The following is a 12,602-nucleotide window of genomic DNA, read 5'->3' as shown; positions in this document are numbered from 1 at the left end:
ACAGACAGACACACACACACACACACTTTTGTGCTCTGCCCCCCAATGAGAATGGGGTCATAGCCTTGCTTTAGCCTACAAATCGTGAGCCTAGGGTCTATAAATGTTATCAGGATGGCAAGAAATGGAAATTGTTCTCAAAAGAAGCTGAGCAAAGTTTAATGAAGGGAATTTCCAGCAGTGTGGGTGAATTAAGGAACCAACAAGGGGTAAAAAACTCAGGGACTGGTGACAGGAGAAAGGGACAAGCCTCAGGAATAAAGCTATTGGAGCCTTGAGAGAGATGGAGCTGTGGCTGCAAAGAAGTTAAATCTCCCCTGGAAGCCTAGTGAGGCAGGGAGGGAGTAGGGGGAAATTCATATATCCTCCAAGTTGGGGAGGCGCAGTAGTAAAGGAAGCCTGGGTGGTGAGTCCATAGCGGGTCACACCTGTGGGGCACAGAGCAAGGCAGGGGAGAGTGGAGAATGCAGAACACGCGGGGCAGGGATGCAGGGGAGAGGTGGTCGTGGTGATGGAGAGTGGAAAGTAGCCAGCATATGAACATACCTTTTCTTCTATGAACCCCTTTGGCAATCTGGAATGCTAACAGATTCTTTTTCAAAATAATATTTCTAAATGCAAGAAATAGAATACAGAGCATTACGAAGGAAACCAATTATACTGAGATACAGTTATCAAAATACTAAAAATACAAAATTGTGATACAGTAATATATAATGCTTGTTTATTAACACATAGACTACAAAATCTAGGGGCAGAACTAACAGTTACCAAGCTTTCTAAGTCATGATAAGTGTGAATTATATTTCAAGATATCTACAACAGCTGAAATGAATATGAAAATATCTGGTGTTTTAATTGTTGATAAAATCTTAGGTACTTTTTTTTTTATTTTTTGTGGTACGCGGGCCGCTTGTGGCCTCTCCCATTGCGGAGCACAGGCTCCGGACGTGCACGCTCAGCGGCCATGGCTCACAGGCCCAGCCGCTCCGTGGCATGTGGGATCTTCCCGGACTGGGGCACGAACCCGTGTCCCTTGCATTGCCAGGCGGACTCTCAACCACTGTGCCACCAGGGAAGCCCGTCTTAGGTACTTTTAATACTACTGTGCTTTATTGCCTACCTTCACAGTTGAGGAAAATGCTAGATTTGAGTTGAGTAGAACTTAGTGGTATAGACAGTATATAATGTTTAGCCTAGTGCCTAGCACCTGGCCCATGGTAAGTGCTCAATAATTTGGAACAATTATTATTAGTTAACCTCTAAAGCAGTGCACATCTAAGTTCACAGACCCTGAATTCTGTCCGAGGGCTCCTTAGGGGTCTGAAGGCCCCAGGTTGAGAGCACTTGCTTTAACTATAAGTGGAGGGATGTTAAATTCTAGTGGAGCGGTGCTGTAAGCCTGAGTGTGAGAGGGCAGCAGTGTAGCCAGAATCCTGCTTCTTCACAGGAGCAGGATCCTCCCTGTGCAGTCCCAGGGCCCTGGAAAATCCATGCTATGCAATGATGCATCTGCTCAACCCTCTGGTCATGATCTACTTCTGTTAAATACTATATCCTTGGGTCTGCTAGAATGTAAACTTCATGAGGACATAAAATTTTAAAAACTGGTTATTGCAGTATTATATACACATAAATATAAATGTAAATTTTATCCACTGTGTGGCTTAATGAATTTTCATGAACTGAACACACCGGTGTAAGCAGAACCTGTATCATTATCAGCATCCCAGAAGCCTCCCTCAGGTCGCCTTCCTGACACGCCACCTCCCCTAAGGATAACTACTATTCTGATTTCTAACAACATAGAGTAGTTTTGCCGGTTTTCGTTCTTTTTATGAATAGAATAATATACTTTTTTTTGTCTCTGGCTTCTTTCTCTCAACGTCATACTTGTGAGATTCATCCATATCATTCCATGTAGCTGTAGATTTTTCATTCTCATTGCTGCATGGCATCCTATTGTGTGAATATACCATAATTTACCCATTCTGCTGTTAATGAGGATCTGGAAGGTTTTGCATTCTCTGTCTTTTTCATGTTTGTCGTTCTGGTGATTGTGTATTGGTAGCTCTTTGTGGTTTTTTTTCCTGGTGAATAGATACATTTTTACCCAGGTATTGGCCGTTTGGATATCCTTGTTTATGAAGTGTCTGTATAAGTCTTTTGTCTATTTTCCTAATGTCTATACTTAGACAAATAATTTAATCATTCTCAGTTTCCTCATGGTTAAATTAGGACATTAATAGAACCCATGCAAAGGGTTATCATGACAATTAAGAGAGGTAGGCATGTAAAATGTTTAGCCTAGTGCCTAGCGCCTGGCCCACGGTAAGTGCTCAATAATTTGGAACAATTATTATTAGTTAATCACTAAAGCAGTGCACATTGTGGATACTCTATGCTTGCTGCATAATCGAATTTTTAAAATATCACTGTAACAGCACTGTGAGTAGAATCTGCTAAGCTTGGCTATAGCTGGGTGGGAAGCTCAATGGCTTGGGGACGGGATGAAGGAGAATTTCTTATTTTTTATTCTCTTTTGTACCTTTTGAATTTTGTACTATGTGAATGAATTTTCTACTAAAACACATGAAACTAAAGTCCAAAATGAATAGCTGAAATAGAAATGGAAATAATCTAGAGTTCAGTTGAATCATGAGCTATGCTACTTGTGCTGCCATGTACACCCAGGAGGTACATGGAGAATGGAAATGTTTAACTCTGGTGAAGAGGAAACCTTTTGAAGAAATAAATTTAGTTAGTAAGGTGTGATGTCCGTGTATTTTGTAAAAGTTATGATAAGGGAAGGAGGAGTAAATTATGACATAGGGTTAATGTTTGAGTGACCTTAATGAGATGGGATGTGAATTTAATGTTGGGAAACAAAAAAATTTCAGGAGAGAGAAGTGGGATGGAATGCCTTAGTCATGTTCAGTCCAGCCTCTCAGGGTTCCAAGAAGTTTGAAAGGACATATTTTGGTCCAGACTTCTCGAGGGTGAAGGAACACATCTCTGTGTCTCTTGGAGCTTTGTTATGCATAAAAAGGCATTTGCCTTTCTTGGTGAATTTTATGTTGCACTTATCCAAGATAGGTCTCTTTTGAGTGACCCAGAAGGAGAAGCAACACAACTCTATCAGGGTGTGTTTCTAAATTATTATTACTGATGACAATACTGAAATTAACGTCCTAATTTGCAGAACGTTTTTCACAACGTATCAAGTACTGTTAAATATGTGCTCTTATTTGCTTTTCGTACTAACTCCTCAGAAAGATAGCTGTGGTTATCTCCATTTTACAGGTGGAAGAGCTAAAGGAAATGAGGGAGCCAGGACTAGGTTAGTGCTGGAAAAAGTCCGAAGTACAATTCATAAGGTGACTGTTACGCCTGTGACAGTCACCTTGAGACGAGCTGTTTGAATGGAGAATGATGACTGGAGAGTAATGAGAATAATGAATGGAGATGTTTGAAATGGAGAGTTCAGTGACTGCCACCACCCAGAGGGATGGTTGTGGGGCCATGTCATGTGGTGTGCCTCTGGGTTGTGTCCATTCTGAACTTTGATGATGTCCCAGGACAGTGACTTTGTATACTAACATTCAATTTAGTGACTTTTAAAATGGTTCTGCTTTTCTGTTTAGATAGTATTTTTGTGTGTGTGATTATTCTTAAAATGCATCATTTTAATCACCACGCTTCCTGAATCTTCTTTTCCTTTTGGATTCCTTCAATTACACCATCTCCCCTTAAACGATAATCATATTTCATTCTACCTGATTCCCCAGGCCGGTTACCCAGACTAATGGAATGATAGACCTGGGCAACAGGTTCAAGATCACTTACGACAACCTCTTGAGAATTTTACAAATGAGGGAACTAAGACCCAGAGAGGCAAAGTGACTTGTCCCACATCACAAAGCTGGTTAATGTGGAGGATAGAATGAAATAAGCAGGAGGAGAGTAAGAGGGCAAAGTTGATTTTTCACAGGGAAGATTTTCTGTAGAAGTTGATTACGTTGAGTTTTCAGGGAGGCAAATGTTCTGGTAGTTCCATGGGAAGAGAAAGATTGCTTTCTGGACCAACAAGAATATTACCCCACTGGCTGCCAGGTAATAATGGCAGATGGTAGCCACAGGGTTATTGTAGGTATGGACTCATAAGGTCTTTAGTCACGGCACTCACTGATACACCGTCAGCTCGGCACTTTGATCCTGAACCAGTGCTGAAAATAGAAACTCCTTCTGAAAGGACATGGCAGAATACTGAGGTGGCCCCCAAGATTATTGCCCCCTTTTGCACACACTCTTTATAATGCTCTTCTCCTTGAGTATGGACAGGTCTGTGTATATGACCGATTTCACTCCCATGATGAAGTTACAGTACATGACAAAGATGAAGAAATTTTGCAGCTATAATCTCAGATCAGTTGATTTTGAGTGAGTCAAAAGGGAGATTATCTGGGATGGATCTGACTGAATTGGGTGAGAGTTATTCAGAAGGGACTGAGATTCAAAGGGAAGGAGATTCTCCTGCTGGCTTTAAAGAAGTAATCCAGTATGTTGTGAGAGACTTACATGGCTAAGACCTGAGACAGGTCCTCTAGGATGAGGTCAGCTGAGGGTGACCTCTGGCTGACAGCTAACAAGAAACCAGGCTCAGTCCTACAACCACAAGGAAGTGAATTCTGCTAACAACCTGAATGAGCTTGAAGAAGACCCCAGCTCCTGATAAGACCACAGCCCCAGCTGACACCTTGAGACCTGGTGAGACCCTGAGCAGAGGACCAAGTTAGGCTGTGTCTAGACTTCTAATGTACAGAAATTGTGAGATAATAAATTTTTGTTGTTTGAAAAAAAAAAAAGTACCACTTTCCTGGAATGTCCCCCAGTTCAGGAGTGTAAATTCAGGCAAGAACAGCCCCCTGGGGAATACCTTGTTTCCACTTGGGGTCAGGGCTGATGTGTTTCTTTATAGTATAACCTATTAATTATGCAGGCCAAGAACGGCAGATTTTCAGAGAGTTAGCTCATCATGATTTCATAATTTCATCAAAATTTCATAATTTCATTTTGCAGAGAAACAATTTTCTAGGCAGACAAATCAAACTTTGTTAGAAGCTTTACTTTAGGGAAGATCATTTACCCATTAGAGATTCGAAGTACATCTTCCCCTCTCGGGTACAGCATTTCTTCATTTTAAGCGAACTCTTTGCTTTCCGATATATGAGGGAGCACACTTGTGTTTTTCTGCTCTGTTACTCTGTTTTCTAGACTACCTCTTAATTCTTACCTCTACTTACTAAACAGGAAATGCTAAACAGTATTAGTTTCTATTTGGTGCAAGGCATATGGGGAGAGGAGGACTGAGATGTCTGAAACGGACTGGCCTTTTTCTTCCCTTTAGATGATGCCCCTTTGTTGAATGGGCTCTCTCAGTCAACTGCATTTCTGGTCATGGCCCTGCTGCAAAGCCTCTGCTCCGCGATACTGGGCCCTCTCTGTTGTGAGGGGAGAAGGGGGTTGGCAATATTCTTGCTCAGGAAGAGCCACTTGGTGGGACTTATTTGTGACACTTCCAGGACACAAATTTAGAAGCATAATTCTCAGTCATGGCTGAACATCTGTAAAGAAAAGATTGTTCTAATCATGTTCAGCCGTATCCTCCCGATTACCCTAGACGTTATGAATATTCAGCCCAAATCAAAACCAAAGGCAAACTTCCTGCTTTGTGGGTCTCACAGAATGGGGCTTTGAGGAATCATGTCTGCGATCAAGGGAGCCCTAAGATGTGGCGGCGCTGCATGCTTCCACAGTGCAGTGTCCAGGCTCCTTTGTGAGATGCAGGCGATAAGGGCAAAGGGATGAAGTGAGAACATCGCCTCTGAGGAAACATGCCAGATTAGTTCGAGTCCATTTGACAGTCAGAAATCAGTCTCTGAGTGAGAATCCTTAACAGGACTCCACCCAGGAGAGCAGGAAGAACACTGGACTAGGCGTCCTTCCTTTGCTGTTCTACCAACCAATTGTGTAACATTTGCCAATTTATAGAATCATTCCGAGCCTCAGTGTCCTCAGACGTAAGCATGGGTATATCTGTTAGTGGTCTTTGTCTGCAAGGAGCAGAAACTAGCTCTCACCAATTTAAGCAGAAGAGGACTATTTGGAAGGTGCTGGGCTGCTCACAGAACCTGTGGAGGCTTGAGACCCAGGCTGCGGAAGGGCAGGAAGCAGAGTGGGTCTGGGGTCTATAGAACAGGAGCGTCTGCCATGGTAGGGACCACACTCAGCCTTGGTGGGCTCTTGGTTGGAGACTCTTGGTTGGAGGCATCCTTCTTTCCCATGTGAATATAGACAGTCCAGGGCTGGTACGGAGACTTCACAGTCATTGAGGATCCTCCTTGTCAAGTCCCTGGTTTTTGGTTACTCACTTAGTGCAGAACTTCGGATTCATGATATGAATATGTAATTTAAAAGAAAAAAAGAGGTGGACTTTCCAGTTTTTCTTTTCTGGAAGACTTTCTCTTCTGGAATATATACATTTGTTCAGCAAAATTTTGATTTGATTGAAGTTAATATAGTTTCTACCAACCCGAAGCTTGAAATGTTTAATGCAGCTCTAATTTTATTATTTAATGATATAAATAAGGTGGAGAAGGCTCTAGGCTTGACAAACTTGACATTTAAATCTAACTTTGTTAACACACCATTGTAAAGCAATTATACTCCAATAAAGATGTTAAAAAAAAAATCTAACTTTGCAAAACAATCTAGTAGGCAGGAAAAGTATTTCCTAGGCTTCCTCAGATCTGCCTGGATATGTTGTTATAATATGGTAATGAGCTTCCCTAGAAGGGACAAAATGCATGACTGAAGTTGCATTTTTATTTTGTGTTTTCTTGAAATAGATTCTCTAGATCAGAGACCTTTAAAATTATGTTTTCTCTGTGCTGGCCACACATTTAGCCATAGTTAGTATTAGAATTATAATTTGGGAAGTATTTATAAGGAGGTACTCTGGCACTGAATACAACAGACCCTTTTTTTTTGCTCTTCTGAGAGTCAGTGGGAACTCAGTTTAGAGAAGTGCTGGTTTTAAGGAACTGAAATTCACGCCATTCATTCAGTTTACTGTATTTTTTATAAAATATTTATTTATTTATTTGGCTGTGCTGGGTCTTCGTTGTGGCATGCGGAATCTTCACTGCAGCATGTGGGATCTTTAGTTGCAACATGTGGAATCTTTTAGTTGTGGCGTGCGGGATCTAGTTCCCTGACCAGGGTTCGAACCTGGGCCCCCTGCATTGGGAGTGCAGAGTCTTAACCACTGGACCACCAGGGAAGTCCCAGTTTACTGCATATTAATCACTTACTTGGGAGTTTAACCTTTCCGATCATTTTCTTCATCTAAAATGACTGAGAATACTTGTGTGCTGATGCCAGAAATATTTTTCATCAGCTATCTTAATCAGCAGGTATTAAGTAAGCACAAAGTATTGACTGCACAGATTTTTTTTTTTTTTTAATACTAGGAGATGGGTGAGGATTACAAGAGCCTCAATTTTGGCTTTACAGTCAGGTTTAGGAGACTGGTTTATCTATATGTATCTAGTACTTTCAAACAGCATTGTCCTCCTAATCATCAGTGACTAAGATATGCTGTAGAAACGGGGTCTGTTGTTTTCCCATCAGATTCCCCAGGGAGCATCTCCCACAGGCACAGACTACCATGCATCCCTGAGTGATGGAGAGCCCACCTGATCCCCATGGGAAGAATGTGGCAGAGGGGGCTAGCTGTACCCCCAAATTCACGCTTCTCTTTCTATAGTATGTAGTTGTCCCTGCTAAGTAGCTATCCAGCTGAGGTGAAATTTCCCAGCCCTTTTTTTTTTTCTTTAACATCTTTATTGGAGTATAATTGCTTTACAATGGTGTGTTAGTTTCTGCTTTATAACAAAGTGAATCAGTTATACATATACATATGTTCCCATATCCCCTCCCTCTTACGTCTCCCTCCCTCCCACCCTCCCTATCCTACCTCTCTAGGTGGTCACAGAGCACCGAGCTGATCTCCCTGTGCTATGTGGCTGCTTCCCACTAGCTATCTTTTTTACGTTTGGTAGTGTATATATGTCCATGCCTCTCTCTCACTTTGTCCCAGCTTACCCTTCCCCCTCCCCGTACCTCAAGTCCATTCTCTAGTAGGTCTGCGTCTTTATTCCCATCTTACCCCTAGGTTCTTCATGACCATTTTTTTCTTTTTTTTTTTTAGATTCCATATATATGTGTCAGCATACAGTTTTTGTTTTTCTCTTTCTGACTTCACTCTGTATGACAGACTCTGGGTCCATCCACCTCACTACAAATAACTCAATTTCGTCTCTGTTTATGTCCCAGCCCTTTTTGCACCTAAGCATGGCCATGTAGCTATTTCTCACTAATAGAATGTGAATGGGGATGATGTGTGACACTTCCTGGCCTTAACGTTTGAGAAGCGGGGATGCTTCCTCCATGTTCCTTCCTTCCTGCTCTCCTGACTGGATGCAGATGACTCCACCTGGGCACGGTGGAGCCACAGGATGGAACAATTGTGAGGAGCAGCGCCACCTGTCAGCTGGGAACATCTACCTTTTATTCTTACCTGAACAAGAAATAAATTTTTATTGTGTTTGAGATTTTGTACTTCTGTAGGTCTATTTGGTATACCTACTAGCGTTACCCTATTATAGGAAATAGATTCCCTTGGGTAGACCTCTGATCTTGCTACCCTATATTTATTGAGTCTTTGAAATCCTTTGTCATTTTGAACTTACAGTGGAAAGAGAAGACTAGTCTACATCTTCTGTGCTTGTCAGATCTACAGACGTATGATTAAAAAACTGGCACTTCCCAGATTTATAAATCATCTTCCTAAATTCTCCTGAAATTTTAGCCTGTTGAGAGACAGTGTGACCTAGTGGTTAAGTGTGTAGAAGTGTGTAGGCTATGGAACCAGCACGCCTGGGTGTAAATACTGCCTCTGTTGCTTACTATCTCTGTGAACTTGGGTAAATTGCTTAACCTTTCTGTGTCTCTGTCTCTTCATCTGCAAAGGAGGGATAACAACACTGCCTACCTCAAATGATTGTTATGAGGATTAAATGAATTAGTATAGCTTAGTGCTTATGGTGGTTTCTGGCTTGAAGTAAGCACACAATAAATGTCATTTCTTATCATTATTGAGGGTCCTTGTGGTTTAGCCTAGGATTTCTAAGGACCTTTGCATTTATATTTGGTTATTTCACCTTAGTGTCAGGAGAATCCAGGAAGCTTATATATGAAGCGTGATGCCATTGTTAATGGCATAGAGGCAAATCTAATATTAAATAAAATGAACTACAAACACTAGCTACTTTGTGGATTAGAAGATCTAAAAACATGATGATAGTTTATGTTTTATAGTGCATTGTAAGTGTTAGGCGTTGTTTTAGCTTTGCATATATTAGCTTATGTAACTATCACAATGACCTTTTGAGTAGGTATTATCATTTTCCCTATTTTATAGATAGGGAAATTGAGGCAGAGTGAGGTTAAATTATTCATCTCAGGTCACATAACTAGTAAGTGGCAGAGTTATTGCTTCAAATCCAGGCAGTCTGACTGCAGAGGCCATGCATAGGAAACTCCTGTTCACCTTTAATGCCTAGTCAAGGGGCCCCTCTTCTGTGAAGGTTTCTGTGAGGTCTTTCCTGACCTGTTCAAGAGGTTGTTCACTGCTTTCTATGGCAGTCACCACTCTATCTTGGACTGACTGGATTGCAATTGGAGCTGTGCCGTGTTGTAGTTATATGTTCATGTTTCTATGAGATCCTTGTGCGCATAGACTAGACTAGTGCTTCTCAAACTTCAGTGTGCCTGTGAATCATCTGGGGAATCTTGTTAAAATGCAGTTTCTGATTCAGTAGGTGTGATGGTTAATTTTAGGTGTCACCTTGACTGGGTGCGCGGATATATGGTCAAACACTATTTCTGGGTGTGTCCATGAGTGTAGTTTTGTATGAGATTAATATTTAAATTGGTAGACTGAGTAAAGCAGATTGCCCTCCCCAATGTGGATGGGCCTCATCCAATCCGTTGAAGCCCAGAATAGAACAAAAAGGTTGACTCTTCCCCAAGTAAGAGAGAATTCCTCCTGCCTGATTGCCTTTGAAATTGGACATTGGCATCTTCCTGCCTTTGGACTCAGATTGAAACATCAGCTCTTCCTGGGTCTCAAGCCTGCCATCCTTGGACTGGAACTACACCATTGGCTCTCCTGTGTCTCCAGCTTGCCAACTCACTCTATAGATCTTGGGACTTGTCAGCCTCCATAACTGTGTGAGCCAATTCCTTATAATAAGTCTCTTTGTGGGCATGTGTGTATCTATATATATTTATCAATCTCCTATTAGTTCTGTTTCTCTGGAGAACTCTGACTAATACGGTGGATCTGGGTGGTGTCTGAGATTCTGCATTTCTAACAAGTTTCCAGGAGACACCGATGCTCCCAGTCAGTGGACCATATTTTGAGAAGCAAAGACAAGACTGTCTCATTCACCTTTTTACCCTTGGTCTCTCATACAGAGGGCACCTAGTGAATTTCTTTTTCTTTTCTTTTTTTTTTAATAGATGTGTATTGGAGTATAATTGCTTCACAATACCGTGTTAATTTCTGTTGCACAACAAAGCGAATCAGCCATATGCATACACATGTCCCCATATCCCATCCCTCTTGAGCCTCCCTCCCACCCTCCCTATCCCACCCCTCTAGGTCATCGCAAAGCACCAAACCCATCTCCCTGTGCTATGCTTCTGCTTTCCACCAACCAACTATTTTACATTTGGTAGTGTATATATGTGGATGCTACTCACACTTTGCCCTCCCACCCCATGTCATCAAGTCCATTCTCTATGTCTACCTCTTTATTCCTGCCCTGCAACTAGGTTCATCAGTACCATTTTATTTTTCAGATTCCATATATATGTGTTAGCATGTGGTATTTGTTTTTCTCTTTCTGACTTACTTCACTCTGTATGACAGACTCTAGGTCCATCCACCTCACTACAAATAACTCAGTTTCGTTTCTTTTTATGGCTGAGTAATATTCCTTTGTACATATGTACCACATCTTTATCCATTCATCTGTCGATGAACATTTAGGTTGGTTCCACATCCTGGCTATTGTAAATAGAGCTGCAGTGAACATTGTGGTGCATGTCTCTTTTTGAATTATGGTTTTGTCAGGGTATATGCCCAGTAGTAGGATTGCTGGGTCATATGGTAGTTCTATTTTTAGTTTTTTAAGGAACTTCCATACTGTTTTCTGTAGTGGTTTTATCAATTTACATTCCCACCAACCGTGTAGGAGGGTTCCCTTTTCACCACAGCCTTTCTAGCTTTTACTGTTTTCTAAATTTTTTGATGATGGCCATTCTGATCATTGTGAGGTGATACCTCATTGTAGTTTTGATTTGCATTTCTCTAATAATTAGCAATGTTGAGCATCTTTTCATGTGCTTCTTGGCCATCTGTATGTCTTCCTTGGTGAAATGTCTATTTAGGTCTTCCACCCATTTTTTAAGTGGATTGTTTGTTTTTTGATATTGAGTTCCATGAGCTGTTTGTATATTTTGGAGATTAGTCCTTTGTCTGTTGTTCCATTTGCAAATATTTTCTCCCATTCTGAGGGTTGTCTTTTTATCTTGTTTATGGTTTCCTTTGTTGTGCAAAAGCTTTTAAGTTTAATTAAGTCCCATTTGTTTATTTTTGTTTCTATTTCTGTTACTCTAGGAGGTGGGTCAGAAAAGATCTTGCTGTGGTTTATGTCAAAGAGTGTTTTTCCTATGTTTTCCTCTAAAAGTTTTATAGTATCAGGTCTTACATTTAAGTCTTTAATCCATTTGGAGTTTATTCTTGTATATGGTGTGAGGGAGTATCCTAATTTCATCCTTTTCCATGTAGCTGTCCAGTTTTCCCAGCAGCACTTATTGAAGAGACTAGACTGTATTCTCTCCATTGTATGTTCTTGCCTCCTTTGTTGTAAATTAGGTGCCCATATGTGCGTGGGTTTATCTCTGGGCATTCTATCCTGTACCATTGATCTATATTTCTGTTTTTGTACCAGTACCATACTGTCTTGATTATTGTAGCTTTGTGGTATAGTTTGAAATCGCGGAGCCTGATTCCTCCAACTCCGTTTTTCTTTCTCAAGATTGCTTTAGCTATTTGGGGTCTTTTGTGTTTCCATATGAATTGTAAGATTTTTTTGTTCTAATTCTGTGAAGAATGCCATTGGTAGTTTGATAGGGATTGCACTGAATCTGTAGATTGCTTTGGGTAGTATAGTCATTTTCACAATATTGATTCTTCAATCCAAGAACATGGTATATTTCTCCATCTGTTTATGTCATCTTTGATTTTTTTCATCAGTGTTTTATAGTTTCCTGAGTATAAGTCTTTCTCCTCCTTAGGCAGGTTTATTCCTAGGTATTTTATTCTTTTTTTTGCAATGGTAAATGGGAGTGTTTCCTTAATTTCTCTTTCTGATTTTTTGTAGTTGGTATATAGGAATGCCAGAGATTTC

At 40.9% G+C, this 12,602-nt stretch overlaps 1 non-coding gene across 1 annotated transcript; it reads right to left on the bottom strand.

Moving 5' to 3' along the window:
• Nucleotides 1–7,269: 7,269 nt before the first annotated feature.
• TRNAG-CCC (transfer RNA glycine (anticodon CCC)) lies at nt 7,270–7,342 on the bottom strand. Its single transcript has one exon. It is a non-coding gene; the product is annotated as a tRNA-Gly (tRNA).
• Nucleotides 7,343–12,602: the final 5,260 nt, after the last annotated feature.

This window comes from Neophocaena asiaeorientalis, unplaced genomic scaffold (assembly GCF_003031525.2).
Source record: "Neophocaena asiaeorientalis asiaeorientalis breed wild unplaced genomic scaffold, Neophocaena_asiaeorientalis_V1.1 scaffold784, whole genome shotgun sequence".
Classification (NCBI taxonomy): domain Eukaryota; kingdom Metazoa; phylum Chordata; class Mammalia; order Artiodactyla; family Phocoenidae; genus Neophocaena; species Neophocaena asiaeorientalis.
The sequence above is the reverse complement of the archived record's forward strand: the minus strand, read 5'-3'. Positions and strand labels throughout refer to the sequence as shown.